The sequence below is a fragment of the Acipenser ruthenus genome, chromosome 35 (genome assembly GCF_902713425.1).
Source record: "Acipenser ruthenus chromosome 35, fAciRut3.2 maternal haplotype, whole genome shotgun sequence".
Classification (NCBI taxonomy): Eukaryota; Metazoa; Chordata; class Actinopteri; order Acipenseriformes; family Acipenseridae; genus Acipenser; species Acipenser ruthenus.
This window is the reverse complement of record NC_081223.1, coordinates 7163341-7180619: the sequence shown is the minus strand read 5'-3', so window position 1 is coordinate 7180619 and position 17279 is coordinate 7163341. Positions and strand designations below refer to the sequence as shown.

General features: G+C 41.8%; 5 non-coding genes across 5 annotated transcripts; 1 reads left to right on the top strand and 4 right to left on the bottom strand.

Annotated features, from left to right (window-relative positions):
- Nucleotides 1–8684: 8684 nt before the first annotated feature.
- trnal-cag (transfer RNA leucine (anticodon CAG)) lies at nucleotides 8685–8766 on the bottom strand. Its single transcript has one exon. It is a non-coding gene; the product is annotated as a tRNA-Leu (tRNA).
- Nucleotides 8767–9444: 678 nt separating this feature from the next.
- Nucleotides 9445–9660, bottom strand: LOC131705435 (small nucleolar RNA U3). Its single transcript, XR_009310392.1, has one exon. It is a non-coding gene; the product is annotated as a small nucleolar RNA U3 (small nucleolar RNA).
- Nucleotides 9661–12231: 2571 nt separating this feature from the next.
- trnal-cag (transfer RNA leucine (anticodon CAG)) lies at nucleotides 12232–12313 on the bottom strand. The gene has a single exon. It is a non-coding gene; the product is annotated as a tRNA-Leu (tRNA).
- A 679-nt stretch (nucleotides 12314–12992) lies between these two features.
- On the bottom strand, nucleotides 12993–13208 carry LOC131705597 (small nucleolar RNA U3). Its single transcript, XR_009310548.1, has one exon. It is a non-coding gene; the product is annotated as a small nucleolar RNA U3 (small nucleolar RNA).
- A 2770-nt stretch (nucleotides 13209–15978) lies between these two features.
- Nucleotides 15979–16051, top strand: trnak-cuu (transfer RNA lysine (anticodon CUU)). The gene has a single exon. It is a non-coding gene; the product is annotated as a tRNA-Lys (tRNA).
- Nucleotides 16052–17279: the final 1228 nt, after the last annotated feature.

Sequence of the window (17279 nt, the reverse complement as noted above, 5' to 3'; positions counted from 1 at the left end):
GCTCACAGCAATTCCTGGACGCTTGATCAGACAGTTCAAATCCTCCGGTTTCACTTCCAACAGTCGCTGCAGGATCTGTCTACTGAAATCCAATCTTGACAAAGACACTTCTTTCTTGTCGCTCCAGTTGAAACGAAGCACGTTAAATCTGCGCACGCCTGCTGTCGCCGCCATCCTTCCAGCTCCCGATGTTAGCCACTTCAAAACCCGCTCAGAAGCCGAATGTTTTCCCTTGCACACACACTTCAAAAATCACTATAGAAATGATCCATGAAAGTATTGTTTTATGGGCAAGTGGCCGACCGTCTCCCTCCAACTCTGAGTGGCACCGGTAGCTGTGCCGCTGACAAATAAACAGGAGCTTTCATATAATGCAATTGCTGTTGCCCAGTGAGGTGTTACAACAACATTTCAAACTCATTCCAAACTGCAGGCGGTTAAAAGCTTAATTGGGTTCAAGTTTCTCGTATGATTTAAAAAGTAGGAGCCAGTTGCCTCATTTGCATTGTCTGCCTTCCTCCTTTGCACTGTGAAGTCTATCAAATTTGTGCTTAAAATCTGAATACGATTCCCATTTGAATCGTGTATATTTGGTTTCCATTTTAGCAATATGCATACACACTGTTCTGTTGAGCTCCCAGGGTGTTATCTAATAAAACACCATAATCGGTTAGCACGTTCGGCTGTTAATCGAAATTTTGGTGTTTCAAGCCCACGCAGAGATGATGCTTTTTGCATTTCTTTATCGCATTAGAAAACGGCACTATAATACTTTTTTATTTCCTCCAATTACACTAAAGAAAAAATGTGCTGTTTTTTTAATTCAAAAAATTAATTAAGAAAAAATAACCCTAGTCGTGCTGTTTACAAAAACCCGGTATCGAAGCAGGGACCGTTACAGTCTAACGCTCTCCCAACTGAGCCTTTTCAGCTTGACGCGATTTTGCAATCGAGACAGCATTCTTTTCGTCAATCGCCTTTTTGTCAAGCCAGTAAACCTGCATGTAATGAGAAACGTTCAACAGTTCGGAAACACCACAATAGAATCCAATGGTCTTTGCAAATGTGTTTCCAAACTGTTAGTTTTTCTCCCAAATGCGGTTTCTCAAAAAATGGTTTTGCCTACTTTTTAATGAAATTTATAATTAAAGTTCGGGAGGAGGGTCAGACACCAATCTCCGCATCACCAAATTGAATCATTCAATTTACACATTAGCTAATTTAAATTGTTAGCACTATAAATACCCTCTTCACTTATCTCTCAGTTGCGTTTTGATTTCATCGTACATGCACTCATCATGGTCTGCAGTCTGGATTATTCCGTTTCGACGGATGACGATCTGTTTGCTGTTTTCCCGGAGCCGAGATCCACGCAACCAGTTCAACCAGCCCTTCCCGGGCCAACTCCACCACAACTTCGGTCGGCGGTATTACCACTCCAAACTTCTCTGCCCAGATGTCAGCTTCTCCTGTCTGCTGTGGCTCCCGCCTGGCCACTCGTTCCTCCGCAACTCCTGACATCAGAGACTGGACGATCTCCCGGCTCCAGCTTTATTTTCGTAGCAACAACATCCCATTCAAATCTACAGCACGTAAGGAGAATTTGTTTACTTTATTTCATCCTTCCCGTCGCAGGCGCTATGACGTCATCACTGATCGTTGCTTTACCCAGTGTTGCCAAGTATCACAAAACAAGCCCAACCCATGTCAGTATGGGTGTTTTTACAAATTCCAACCCGCGACTCAAGAAGAAAGCCCAATTTCCGCGTATTATAAGCGGACTTGAAACACCTCCCCCGCACCGACTGCATCTCCACGAAGCGCTTCTACTACCGGAAAAATCCGAAAGCAGGACCATCGCACCTGTCAATCAAAGGCTCATTTAGCAGTTCCTGAGCATTCTGGCTCCAACTATAACCTTTCAGGTTACCTCCCCTCACTGCAGGCCCCTGCAGTGACCTCTTTTTCCACTATGGGCGTCCAGCAGGCCCTCATAGTGATCCTTTCTCTGTGAAATGCTTTTCTTTCTGTGCTTCAGCAGTTTTGAGCATTTGTATGCAGAGATTGTTATTACAGTTAGGAGCGGCTGCTCCCGCGATCTATCCTGGGGTTTCGACACCCGCCACTGTTGTATAATATGCATCTGTAACCTTCTGGTTACACCCCCTCATCACTGCAGGCGTCCAGCAGGCCCCTGCAGTGATCTCTTTGGCCACTATGGGCGTCCAGCAGGCCCCCATAGTGCTCCCTTCACCTCCAAATATAACCTTTCTGGCTCCCTTCCCTCACTGCAGGCGTCCAGCAGGCCCCTGCAATGACCTCTTTGACCACTATGGGCGTCCAGCAGGCCCCCATAGTGCTCCCTTCACCTCCAACTATAACCTTTCTGGCTCCCTTCCCTCACTGCAGGCGTCCAGCAGGCCCCTGCAATGACCTCTTTGGCCACTATGGGCGTCCAGCAGGCCCCCATAGTGCTCCCTTCACCTCTAACTATAACCTTTCTGGTTCCCTTCCCTCACTGCAGGCGTCCAGCAGGCCCCTGCAATGACCTCTTTGGCCACTATGGGCGTCCAGCAGGCCCCCATAGTGCTCCCTTCACCTCTAACTATAACCTTTCTGGTTCCCTTCTCTCACTGCAAGTTCCCTAACCTTTCTGGTTCCCTTCCCTAACCTTTCTGGTTCCCTTCCCTCACTGCTCATCGGCAGTTTTGAGCATTTGTATCCAGAGATTGTTTTGCCAGATTTGTAATAACTTCATTGAAGGAACCTGTGCTATTCTGCCTGTAACTTCCTTCATTTCCGCTCACCGTAACTCCACCACACCCAGCATCAACAGTCCCTCACGAAGATTGCTCCCTGCAATATGCAAATCGACCACGCCATATTCTTAATCAAAATTGCTGGGAAAAACGCATGACTGGCTAAAGCCAATATATCAAACACATTTAAAATCATGCCCATTGAGCCTGTCCTCAGGGGATTGTATTTTTTTTATATTTCCACTTTTCTGTCCGGTCCGGTCCCCCCCCCCCCTACTAAACGCAATCTTCTGTCCCTCCTAGGCCATTTAAACTACATGGGAGCATGGGAGGATTTGCAAACAAGAGGATGCCATTCAGCCCATCTTGCTCGTTTGGTTGTTAGTAGCTTATTGATCTCAGAGTATCATCAAGAAGGATCAAGAAGGATCCCAGGGTGTCGGCTTCAACATTACTAAGTTGGTTCCAGACCCTCACAATTTTCTATGTAAAAAAAAAAAAAGTGCCTCCTATTTTCTGTTCTGAATGCCCCTTTGTCTAATTTCCATTTGTGACTCCTGGTTCAAAAAGTCTCCTGGGTTGAAGTTGTCAATACCTTTTAGGATTTTGAAAGCTTGAATCAGATCACCGCGTAGTCTTTGTTCAAGTCTGAATAGCTTCTTTTCTTTTGGCCTGTCTGCATACGACATGTGTTTTAAATCCGGGACAGTTCTGGTCGCTGTTCTTTGCACTCTTTCTGGAGCAGCAATATCCTTTTTCTTTTAATGAAGTGTCCAGAACTGAACACAGTATTCTAGGTGAGGTCTTACTAATGCATTGTACATTTTTAGCATTACTTCCCTTGATTTTAAATTCAAAACTTTTCGCAATATATCCGAGCATCTTGTTGGCCTTTTTACAGCTTCCCCACATTGTCTAGATGAAGACATATCTGAGTCAACATAAACTCCTAGGTCTTTTTCAAAGATTCCTACAATTTCAGTATCTTCCATATGATATTTATAATGCACATTTTTCTTGCCTGTGTGCAGTACTTTACACTTCTCTATTAAATGTCATTTGCCATGTGCTTGCCCAGTTCTGAATGCTGTCTAGATCATTTTGAATGACCTTCGCTGCTGCAACAGTGTTTGCCACTCCACCTATTTTTGTGTTGTGTGCAAATTTAACAAGTCTGCTTACTATGCCATAATCTAAATCATTATGTAGATTAGGAATAGCAGAGGACCTAATACTGATCCCTGTAATACACCACTGGTTACCTTGCTCTATTTTTGATGTTTCCTCTAATCAGTAATTACAGTTGGGTGCGGCTGCTTCCGCATTCCCCACCCCCCATCACTGCAGGCCCCTGCAGTGACCTCGCTGGCCACTATGGGCGTCCAGCAGGCCCCCATAGTGCTCCCTTCTCTGTCAAACGTTTTTCTACCAGCTGCGAGCTTCAACAGGGCCCCACTGCCCCCTTCTATTCCTTACCTCCGCGGTCTTCCAAATGTAACCTTTTAGGCTACCCTCCCCTCACTACAGGCATTCAGCAGGCCCCTGCAGTGACCTCCCTGGCCGCCATGGGTGTCCAGCACGACCCCATAGTGGTCTCTTCTCTGTGAGATGCTTTTCTTCTTTCAGCTTACCGGCAGTTTATTCAAACACTTTCAAAACCATTCCCATTTCTTTGAATATCAGTCAGGGCCGCAATACTGCATACTCTGGAGGCCTTCTGTTTTCTACATGTTAACTACTCCCTAATCCACGTGCATGCATTTCATTGAATCCCTACTGCGTTCAATATGAGAAATTAATCTTTTATGTGGGACTTTGTCAAAAGCTTTCTCGAAATTTAAATAAACCATGTCATATGCTTTGCAATTTGTACGCAATGAGGATAAATCCTCGAGGCAGAGCTTTTATCTCCTACCTTCTCTCTATTTGATCCTTTCTGTCGATTCCCTCAATGATGTCATACTTATGGTTTGGTTCCTTTTTTTTCGCAAGGAACTCCGCCTGTGGGAGCTCCTACTAAAAGAAAGGAATGGCAGTACTTTCTTTTACGACAACTGTCTCCTGCTGCACAAAGACATTCAGCCGTTCAAAGATGCAGCTCCCTCTCTTGGCTTTGGAGGATACTACAAGGGAAAATTGGTTTTCTGCTCCATGGCCCAACGAATTCAGCATTATTCCTATAACCGATCACTCCTCGTCATTGCGCAAAGTGTGTCCATTTGCTGTAGCCGCACTCCTTTTGGGGGTCTTCCTGGGCTCAAAATCCATTCTTCTCCACTCACAATTCACCTTCAGTCTAAATCTTTAACAAGATCGTTCATTATAATGAGAATATTCAGAAGGATTACCTGTTTATCTGTTACTCATCAGTTCATTTTCAGAGCTCAACACATTCTCTGCCACCTGAATATAATTGATTCTTTCTCGTTTCCAAACGCAGGGATTCAGAGCATTGGCTTCCGAAGACGACCTCCTGCAAACTCAGATTCCTCTTTTCAGACCTGACATTCATGTGAGCCACCTGCTGCATTCCCTGATTTCTGCAGGCTCAAGAAACAACTCTTCTCGGCATCACTCCCCGCTCACTGCAAATGTACCGGTCATCCTGGAATTGCTTTAAAATTTCACTTTGCATTCAACATTCCTTTCCATCATTTTCAGTGCCCGTAGTGTCATCCTGTTTTATGTCCCTTAAGAACAGAGCGATAAGATTTGAATTTCCGGCATCAAGTTTTTCTACAAACTCAACTCAATTTCAGTGTCCCAGCTCTACACTCTGCAACTCACAAATTTCACTAATCCTGAAAGGGCTTCAACTATCAGAATCTCTTTCTCCTCCTGCTTGCCTACCTATTGCCATCAACGTACTCTCTTGATGCCTCTCATCTGCTCCAGCTACTCCTGCCTGTTTTAGATAAAACCTTACAGCTCTTTCTCTTAGCCTTCTTGGGTTCCCATAGGTGCTGGGAGTCTACATCGCTCTCAAATTCAACCCCCAGATTCACCCCTTAATCTCTGACCTAGCAATCCCCTCATCTGATACCCTTTCCTTCCTGCTCAAAAGAAGTAAAACGGACAAGGAAGATTAGAGAAAGCTTTTCAATTTTGTTTATAAATTAAACTCCCATGTTGGCCCATATGACCCCTTTCTCTCTTGTCCATCTCCATCTTTCTCAGGGCGCATCACCCTCAGGCCCGCTGTTTATTAACAAAAACTGAACAATCGTCACCCAACATTTGTTCTTCTTTCACCTGATTTATTTCCAGGTCCGGATTCGCAGCTGAGCAGTTTTCCGGTCCTTCCTTCAGAATCGTAGCAGCTTTTTCCCACGGGGTTCCAGACTCTCTTATCAAACGGTTAGGTCGTTGATCCTCCAGTGCTTACCAAGTTTACATTATAACAAATATTATGGAGCCTAAAATTGCTTTTACAGAAATGTGCTCTTAAGTGTTAGTAGCCTGCCTGGAGGAAGGGCAATCGAATCAGCCATGGATTCCCAGAGGTTTATTTCCCAAAAATGGGTTTTGTTTTCCTCTCCTGCGTGCTGATGATCATTTGTTAAAGGTTGGCTAAACCTTCAAGTGGGCTATATTCAATTCTAATTGTGGCATTGAGACCGGCTTGTTCTTTTTGGGGGTCTCAGCCTCGTCCAGTTGGCCAGGCAGCGAACCCTCAAACCAAGTTTAGGTTTGATGCCAAATGAATGTGTATATACAGCATACTTTTCTGTTAAATCGCATACTCCGCATTCTCTACAATAAATATTTGTACTAAAACATTTTGTGATTGGTGTTTGTCCCGAACTACTGAAATGAAATTTATAATTAAAGTTCGGGAGGAGGGTCAGACACCAATCTCCGCATCACCAAATTGAATCATTCAATTTACACATTAGCTAATTTAAATTGTTAGCACTATAAATACCCTCTTCACTTATCTCTCAGTTGCGTTTTGATTTCATCGTAACCCACCACCTCCCCATCTCCACCTTTCTTAACAGTTTTTATGTTTTATCAAATGGGGGTCTCAGCCTCGTCCAGTTGGCCAGGCAGCGAACCCTCAAACCAAGTTTAGGTTTGATGCCAAATGAATGTGTATATACAGCATACTTTTCTGTTAAATCGCATACTCCGCATTCTCTACAATAAATATTTGTACTAAAACATTTTGTGATTGGTGTTTGTCCCGAACTACTTTTTATTATTATTATTACTTTTTCCAGAGTAAGACCAAAAGGCAAACATCCAGGAAATATTCAAACACTGCTACAGCGCTTGAACTGTCTCAACAAACGTTTAGCTCTAAAACGTGTACATTAAAAGTCTATTAACATCTTTAACACAATAATCTGTGTTCCAATAGCGGTTAATCCACATGGTGATCAATAAAGTGAATGCTGGCTTTGTTCACATATTAGCAAGACATTTTCACGATTCACGCATATTCTGAACAAGCACACAGGAAAATAACTGCTTTATTGGCTCTGGTCTTGTATCGTCACCTTGATTACTGTCCGTAAGAAGTGGCATTAATCAGAAACCTAATTATGTAAGGTTCCCAATGCGCAAATACGCAGCATATTTAAACTTCTTCACAATCTTAAATCTTCCCACATGAATGTCAAATACGTACTGACAAGTACGGCCCTTTCCCAATGTAACACTGCTGTGTTTGAACACCAACGATGGCTTGGATATGACGTATTAAACCATGATACTATTGTTCCCACTTTCTTTATTACTACCAAATGTGCTTTTTGCGTCAGCCCTTGTGGCCTAATGGATAAGGCACTGGCTTTTTAAGACATGGATTGTGGTTTCGAGTCCCATCTGGGGTGTGATTTTGTTATAGGAGGCTGTGTGGTCCAGTGGTTAAAGATAAAGGGCTTGTAACAGGAGGTCCCCCGGTACAAATCCCACCTCAGCCACTGACTCATTGTGTGACCCTGAGCAAGTCACTTAACCTCCTTGTGCTCCGTTTTTCAGGTGAGATGTAAATGTAAGTGACTCTACAGCTGATGCATAGTTCACACACCCTAGTCTCTGTAAGTCGCCACGGATAAAGGCGTCTGCTAAATAAATAATAATAAAATGAACATAATTATGGTAAGTTTTATTGGCATGTGATATTTTGTAGATCTTGTTATCTGCTTAGTCCACTCACGCTAGCCAGAACGTGCTCGAGTGCTCTGGCAGCAGCCATGAAGCAAGTCATTTTTTCAGTTGAAATAAATATCTACTTTGTTTTTGTGGATGGGGGTGTTTTGAAAAGATCAGTTAAATAGCTACGTTTTTTGAAATAAAGATGTATTCATTATTATGAACGCTAACAGAAAGAATATTGTATTTACTTTTCCCACGTGTGCTTGCCTTGTACAAATCTGACAGTTTCAACAAAGGCATTTGACTTGGGTTCATTAGTTATCCTATACTGCCATCTACAGCATTACTGCGGGAGCCTTTTACTTCTTTTGGATATTTTCACAAGTAACCGGGCGAGCATGTAGTCGTGGCCGAGTGGTTAAGGCGATGGACTAGAAATCCATTGGGGTTTCCCCGCGCAGGTTCGAATCTTCATTATTCGTTCGTTATTAGCACCACGCTCTAACCAACTGAGCTAACCGGCCACACACTCAAAACTTGATACTAGAACCCGAGGAAAATAAGTCCTGCGGACATTATGATTGTTCTACCAAGATGTTCTCATGTTAAACTGAACAATAACACATTCAAAGTATTGGAAAGGCATAATTAGAGGCCTCGTCATAATGAGGCAGTTTAACAGTGTGAAGGATGTGGTGAGGTGCAGGCTTGCGGTGACTTTCTCTCATTTAACGACCTTGTGATTTGAATACTAACAAGAAAAACAAATCAAATTACCAAGCATTCGATGGACGTTTTAAGAAATAAATAAACAAAAAGATTTGTCAGAAGTGGGATTCGAACCCACGCCTCCAGAGAGACTGCGACCTGAACGCAGCGCCTTAGACCGCTCGGCCATCCTGACTTACACCGACGACTTTGCACAACACTGCAGTACACTGCTGAACCTCCAATGTCTGACGCTACAGTAAATCACCTGGTGTGTGCGTGAACTTATTCTTTTTCTGTTTATATTAAGGAGGGCGACCTGTTTCGTCGCATTCTATATGGGATCACAAGGACACTCATCTTACAGACAGAAAATATACGGCAAACAGAGCGATTGCTTCACGGTTAGAAACAAATCAGAACAGTCTGTTAGCAAATTAACTTCATGAAAAAACCACACAGGACTTACATAAATGTTACAGATATGTTTCGTAGACACAAAAGTTGTAACATAATTGAGTACATTTGTAAACTATCCGCCAGTAACAGACATTATCTCACATTATCTCTAGTTTCAAACGCATTATCACAGGCGGCACAATTACGACATGGAAAAAATCCAGTATATTTGTCCAGTACACCGAGATCTCTCGAACGTTTCAATGAGTCAGCCCTTAATAAACACACTCCGTGTTCATTTCTGTGTATATGACATTGTCTATACACAATACCTGCCATGTAAGCCTATTGGTATCAAACCGATCACAATTAATGTGATCCGTGTTTTCAGTCAGATTGATAGTTTTAATCAATCGTCGAAAAAGCAGCAGTGCTTTGCAACTGTAGTTCGTCTTGCGTACCTTTAGGCAAGATACCCACTCAGAACGTGTCCGCTTCCTCCAGCCCCCTAAGGAACACTGGAGGGGTCATCAATAACATGGAGCATTTGGCCAAAAAACAACACTCACTGCCTCCTTCACGCTCAAAAGTGAACACTCTCACTCTTCCTCGTGGATAGCTAGTCCAAACACTTTAAAAACGCATTTTGCTAGCAAATCGCTATAGAAATGATCCCTGAAAGTATTGTTTTATGGGCAAGTGGCCGACCGTCTCCCTCCAACTCTGAGTGGCACCGGTAGCTGTGCCGCTGTCAAATAAACAGGAACTTTCATATAATGCAATTGCTGTTGCCCAGTGAGGTGTTACAACAACATTTCAAACTCATTCCAGACTGCAGGCGGCTAAAAGCTAAATTGGGTTCAAGTTTCTCGTATGATTTAAAATGTAGGAGCCAGTTGCCTCATTTGCATTATCTGCCTTCCTCCTTTGCACTGTGAAGTCTATCAAATTTGTGCTTAAAATCTGACTACGATTCCCAGTTGAATCGTGTATATTTGGTTTCCATTTTAGCTGTATGCATACACACTGCTCTGTCGAGCTCCCAGGGTGTTATCTAATAAAACACCATAATCGGTTAGCACGTTCGGCTGTTAATCGTAATTTTGGTGTTTCAAGCCCATGCAGAGATGATGCTTTTTGCATTTCTTTATCGCATTAGAAAATGGCACTGTAATACGTTTTATTTCCTCCAATTACACTAAAGAAAAAATGTGCTGTTTTTTTAATTCAAAAAATGAATTAAGAAAAAATAACCCTAGTCGTGCTGTTTACAAAAACCCGGTATCGAAGCAGGGACCGTTACAGTCTAACGCTCTCCCAACTGAGCTATTTCAGCTTGACGCGCGTTTCCTATCGAGACAGCATTCTTTTCGTCAATCGCCTTTTTGTCAAGCCAGTAAACCTGCATGTAATGAGAAACGTTCAACAGTTCGGAAACACCACAATAGAATCCAATGCCTTTGCAAATGTGTTTCCAAACTCTTAGTTTTTCTCCCAAAAGCGGTTTCTCAAAAAATGATTTTGCCTACTTTTTATTATTATTATTACTTTTTCCAGAGTAAGACCAAAAGGCAAACATCCAGGAAATAGTTAAACACTGCTACAGTGCTTGAACTGTCTCAACAAACGTTTAGCTCTAAAACGTGTACATTAAAAGTCTATTAACATCTTTAACACAATCATCTGTGTTCCAATAGCGGTTAATCCACATGGTGATCAATAAAGTGAATGCTGGCTTTGTTCACATATTAGCAAGACGTTTTCACGATTCACGCATATTCTGAACAAGCACACAGGAAAATAGCTGCTTTATTGGCTCTGGTCTTGTATCGTCACCTTGATTACTGTCCGTAAGAAGTGGCATTAATCAGAAACCTAATTATGTAAGGTTCCCAATGCGCAAATACACAGCATATTTAAACTTCTTCACAATCTTAAATCTTCCCACATGAATGTCAAATACGTACTGACAAGTACGGCCCTTTCCCAATGTAACACTCTGCTGTGTTTGAACACCAACGATGGCTTGGATATGACGTATTAAACCATGATACTATTGTTCCCACTTTCTTTATTACTACCAAATGTGCTTTTTGCGTCAGCCCCTGTGTCCTAATGGATAAGGCACTGGCTTTTTAAGACATGGATTGTGGTTTCAAGTCCCATCTGGGGTGTGATTTTGTTATAGGAGGCTGTGTGGTCCAGTGGTTAAAGATAAAGGGCTTGTAACAGGAGGTCCCCCGTACAAATCCCACCTCAGCCACTGACTCATTGTGTGACCCTGAGCAAGTCACTTAACCTCCTTGTGCTCCGTTTTTCAGGTGAGATGTAAATGTAAGTGACTCTACAGCTGATGCATAGTTCACACACCCTAGCCTCTGTAAGTCGCCACAGATAAAGGCGTCTGCTAAATAAATAATAATAAAATGAACATAATTATGGTAAGTTTTATTGGCATGTGATATTTTGTAGATCTTGTTATCTGCTTAGTCCACTCACGCTAGCCAGAACGTGCTCGAGTGCTCTGGCAGCAGCCATGAAGCAAGTCAGTTTTTCAGTTGAAATAAATATCTACTTTGTTTTTGTGGATGGGGGTGTTTTGAAAAGATCAGTTAAATAGCTACGTATTTTGAAATAAAGATGTATTCATTATTATGAACGCTAACAGAAAGAATATTGTATTTACTTTTCCCACGTGTGCTTGCCTTGTACAAATCTGACAGAGTTTCAACAAAGGCATTTGACTTGGGTTCATTAGTTATCCTATACTGCCATCTACAGCATTACTGCGGGAGCCTTTTACTTCTTTTGGATATTTTCACAAGTAACCGGGCGAGCATGTAGTCGTGGCTGAGTGGTTAAGGCGATGGACTAGAAATCCATTGGGGTTTCCCCGCGCAGGTTCGAATCTTCGTTATTCGTTCGTTATTAGCACCACGCTCTAACCAACTGAGCTAACCGGCCACACACTCAAAACTTGATACTAGAACCCGAGGAAAATAAGTCCTGCGGACATTATGATTGTTCTACCAAGATGTTCTCATGTTAAACTGAACAATAACACATTCAAAGTATTGGAAAGGCATAATTAGAGGCCTCGTCATAATGAGGCAGTTTAACAGTGTGAAGGATGTGGTGAGGTGCAGGCTTGCGGTGACTTTCTCTCATTTAACGACCTTGTGATTTGAATACTAACAAGAAAAACAAATCAAATTACCAAGCATTCGATGGACGTTTTAAGAAATAAATAAACAAAAAGATTTGTCAGAAGTGGGATTCGAACCCACGCCTCCAGAGAGACTGCGACCTGAACGCAGCGCCTTAGACCGCTCGGCCATCCTGACTTACACCGACGACTTTGCACAACACTGCAGTACACTGCTGAACCTCCAATGTCTGACGCTACAGTAAATCACCTGGTGTGTGCGTGAACTTATTCTTTTTCTGTTTATATTAAGGAGGGCGACCTGTTTCGTCGCATTCTATATGGGATCACAAGGACACTCCTCTTACAGACAGAAAATATACGGCAAACAGAGCGATCGCTTCACGGTTAGAAACAAATCAGAACAGTCTGTTAGCAAATTAACTTCATGAAAAAACCACACAGGCATTACATGATTGTTACAGATATGTTTCGTAGACACAAAAGTTGTAACATAATTGAGACAATTTTTAAACTATCCGCCAGTAACAGACATTATCTCACATTATCTCTAGTTTCAAACGCATTATCACAGGCGGCACAATTACAACATGGAAAAAATCCAGTATATTTGTCCAGTACACCTAGATCTCTCGAACATTAAAATGAGTCAGCCCTTAAAAAAACACTGTCCGTGTTCATTTCTATGTATATGACATTGTCTATACACAATACCTGTCATGTAAGCCTATTGGTATCAAACCGATCACAATTAATGTGATATGTGTTTTCAGTCAGATTGATAGTTTTAATAAATCTTCGAAAAAGCAGCAGTGCTTTGCAACTGTAGGTCGTCTTGCGTACCTTTTGGTAAGATACCCACTAAGAACGTGTCCGCTTCCTCCAGCCCCCTAAGGAACACTGGAGCGGTCATCGATAACAGGGAGCAGTTGGCCAAAAAACAACACTCACTGCCTCCTTCACGCTCAAAAACGAACACTCTCACTCTTCCTCGTGGATAGCGAGTCCAAACAATTTATAAACGCATTTCGCTGGCAAATCACTATAGAAATGATCCCTGAAAGTATTGTTTTATGGGCAAGTGGCCGACCCTCTCCCTCCAACTCTGAGTGGCACCGGTAGCTGTGCCGCTGACAAATAAACAGGAGCTTTCATATAATGCAATTGCTGTTGCCCATTGAGGTGTTACAACAACATTTCAAACTCATTCCAAACTGCAGGCGGTTAAAAGCTTAATTGGGTTCAAGTTTCTCGTATGATTTAAAAAGTAGGAGCCAGTTGCCTCATTTGCATTGTCTGTCTTCCTCCTTTGCACTGTGAAGTCTATCAAATGTGTACTTAAAATCTGAATACGATTCCCATTTGAATCGTATATATTTGGTTTCCATTTTAGCTGTATGCATACACACTGCTCTGTCGAGCTCCCAGGGTGTTATCTAATAAAACACCATAATCGGTTAGCACGTTCGGCTGTTAATCGTAATTTTGGTGTTTCAAGCCCACGCAGAGATGATGCTTTTTGCATTTCTTTATCGCATTAGAAAATGGCACTGTAATACGTTTTATTTCCTCCAATTACACTAAAGAAAAAATGTGCTGTTTTTTTAATTCAAAAAATGAATTAAGAAAAAATAACCCTAGTCGTGCTGTTTACAAAAACCCGGTATCGAAGCAGGGACCGTTACAGTCTAACGCTCTCCCAACTGAGCTATTTCAGCTTGACGCGCGTTTCCTATCGAGACAGCATTCTTTTCGTCAATCGCCTTTTTGTCAAGCCAGTAAACCTGCATGTAATGAGAAACGTTCAACAGTTCGGAAACACCACAATAGAATCCAATGCCTTTGCAAATGTGTTTCCAAACTCTTAGTTTTTCTCCCAAATGCGGTTTCTCAAAAAATGGTTTTGCCTACTTTTTATTATTATTATTACTTTTTCCAGAGTAAGACCAAAAGGCAAACATCCAGGAAATAATTAAACACTGCTACAGTGCTTGAACTGTCTCAACAAACGTTTAGCTCTAAAACGTGTACATTAAAAGTCTATTAACATCTTTAACACAATCATCTGTGTTCCAATAGCGGTTAATCCACATGGTGATCAATAAAGTGAATGCTGGCTTTGTTCACATATTAGCAAGACGTTTTCACGATTCACGCATATTCTGAACAAGCACACAGGAAAATAACTGCTTTATTGGCTCTGGTCTTGTATCGTCACCTTGATTACTGTCCGTAAGAAGTGGCATTAATCAGAAACCTATTTATGTAAGGTTCCCAATGCGCAAATACGCAGCATATTTAAACTTCTTCACAATCTTAAATCTTCCCACATGAATGTCAAATACGTACTGACAAGTACGGCCCTTTCCCAATGTAACACTCTGCTGTGTTTGAACACCAATGATGGCTTGGATTTGATGTATTAAACCACGATACTATTGTTCCCACTTTCTTTAGTACTACCAAATGTGTGATGCGTGTCAGCCCTTGTGGCCTAATGGCTAAGGCACTGGCCTCCTAAGCCAGGAATTGTGGGTTTGAGTCAAATCTGAGGTGTGATTTTGTTATAGGAGGCTGCGTGGTCCAGTGGTTAAAGATAAAGGGCTTGTAACCAGGAGGTCCCCCTGTACAAATCCCACCTCAGCCACTGACTCATTGTGTGACCCTGAGCAATTCACTTAACTTTCTTGTGCTCCGTTTTCGGGTGAGATGTAACTGTAAGTGACTCTGCAGCTGATGCATAGTTCACACACCCTAGTCTCTGTATGTCGCCATGTATAATAAAAACGAACATAATTATGGTATGTTTTATTAGCATGAAATATTTTGTAGATCTTGTTATCTGCTAAGTCCGCTCACGCTAGCCAGAACGTGCTCGAGTGCTCTGGCAACAGCCATGAAGCAAGTCAATTTTTCAGTTCAAATGAATAACTACTTTGTTTTTGTGGATTAGGGTGTTTTTTGAAAAGATCAGTTAAATAGCTACGTATTTTGAAATAAAGATGTATTCATTATTATGAACGTTAACAAAAATTATATTGTATTTACATTTCCCACGTGTGCTTGCCTTCTACAAATCTGACAGTTTCAACAAAGGCATTTGACTTCGGTTCATTAGTTAGCCTATACTGCCATCTACAGCATTACTACTGGTTTCGTTTACTTCTTTTGGATATTTTCACAAATACTCGTGCAAGCATGTAGTCGTGGCCGAGTGGTTAAGGCGATGGACTAGAAACAAGGAGGGGGAAATTGAATAAAGCCAGCCAATAGCCATATTTTAGAAGCATGGGGTATTAGACCAACATATAGCAGCGATTACACTTCTCTTTAAGAGTGCTAGGTGATTGGAAACAGCTCTTCCCAGCAAGGGTTCAACAACAAAAGCCAGATTGTTAATACACACAAGTTTTAACAGTATTAGGGAACGTTAGCTGCAACATTACAGGTTTAACTATATTAGAGCAATTCAACAACAATACAAGTTTAGTTAATATAATTAGCAGCAACGTTCAGGTTTAGCAGCGGTGTAGCATAAGTAAACACAACCAAAAGGTGTGGGGACATTTACCTGCTGCTGGAACACTTTTAATCTAACAAAACAAAATTGATTAGACCGGGATTTAACCACACGTCTCAGAGCTTTATTCAACAGACTAGCTCTCGAATTATCCAACACTTTACTTTTGGAATATACTCACACGGCTGTAACACCGCAGACACAGAAACAGCGCGTCTCCAGAACACTCATCTACAGCAGCAGCACACCGAATCTCAGGTCCCACGCACCTGTCGGTACTTCCTCTCTCACCCCGCCTCAGAGAAATACACTTTCTCCCATCAGCCCGGCTAGCTCAGTCGGTAGAGCATGAGACTCTTAATCTCAGGGTCGTGGGTTCGAGCCCCACATTGGGCGTCCTTTTTAAATACAAATTGTAGATATTTCTTCGAGGCAACGGAGCAATGTCTGATTCTGTTCACACTGTATAAAGTATTGCAACACAATTACTTATTGGTCATTGTCATATAACAATTGCTATTGTAAAATGCGTGCATCCTTTAAAGCTATACCGATATTGAAATAAAGAATCTTACTTTCGTGGGTTGGCTTCAATCTGTTTCTTTTTTTACACTTATCATTACATCATTCATGGAGCAAGTTAGTATGTGCGTAATAAACCCAATCGGGCCTTGATACAATAGACAACACTAGTCTGTGCTGAAATGAAATAATGCGGTTTTCTACTATAGCAAACACCGCTTGTCAGAATGGCCGAGTGGTCTAAGGCGCCAGACTCAAGGACGATTGTGTGTTCTGGTCTCCGAATGGAGGCGTTGGTTCAAATCCCACTTCTGCAGTTCACTTTTACTTATTTTTTAAATGAATAAATATGTTCATTTTACTATAGATTGTTTCAAGGAAATCAACAGCTGATACCAAACTCTTGTCAGCACTCAATACCATTTTAATTTCCATTTTAAATCGGACTAAAATAGCGTTCCTAACACAGATTGCATTTTTGTTGTAAACTGGCTACTTGTCGAAGTCACTGAAAAATATTTTGTGTAGAAACATGTGTTATTTTTACGCCCCTCTTGTCCCGCCGGCGGAACACGGAACTGCACGTAAATATTATATTTCATAACTCATTTTTAATATTATTACAAAAGCAAAAGAGAAAAAAGCTGACTCGATATCAAAATCGTTGTTTTCCTACGGTCAAACAGCGAAGGAATTTTTCGAATCCGTCATTTCACCGCTGAGATATCCCATTCGCAATGTGTCTAGTACCCCCATGCATTCAAAACAAAAGCAATCGACTAGCTTGCGTTTTGCTGCTGTGGTCTTACAACCTTCATGACGATGAAATCTCCCTGATCACGTTGTAGGGGAGGTCACAAGCGTTCCATTCATGCCTTTACTGTGTTTGTAACCCAATACATCACAGAGTAATTGATGTGCAAACAAACACGCCCACCTCTTGAATGAGATAAAGGAAAAAAAAAAAAAAAAAAACCTTTCAAAGGCAAATGCTTGTGGCAATGGCTAGCCTGTGAGGTGCCAGAAGATAACATCCCTTTTAGAACTTAGTATATCAATTGACATAAAGATTTACACAATGTTTATTTTTGGAGAGGTTTGG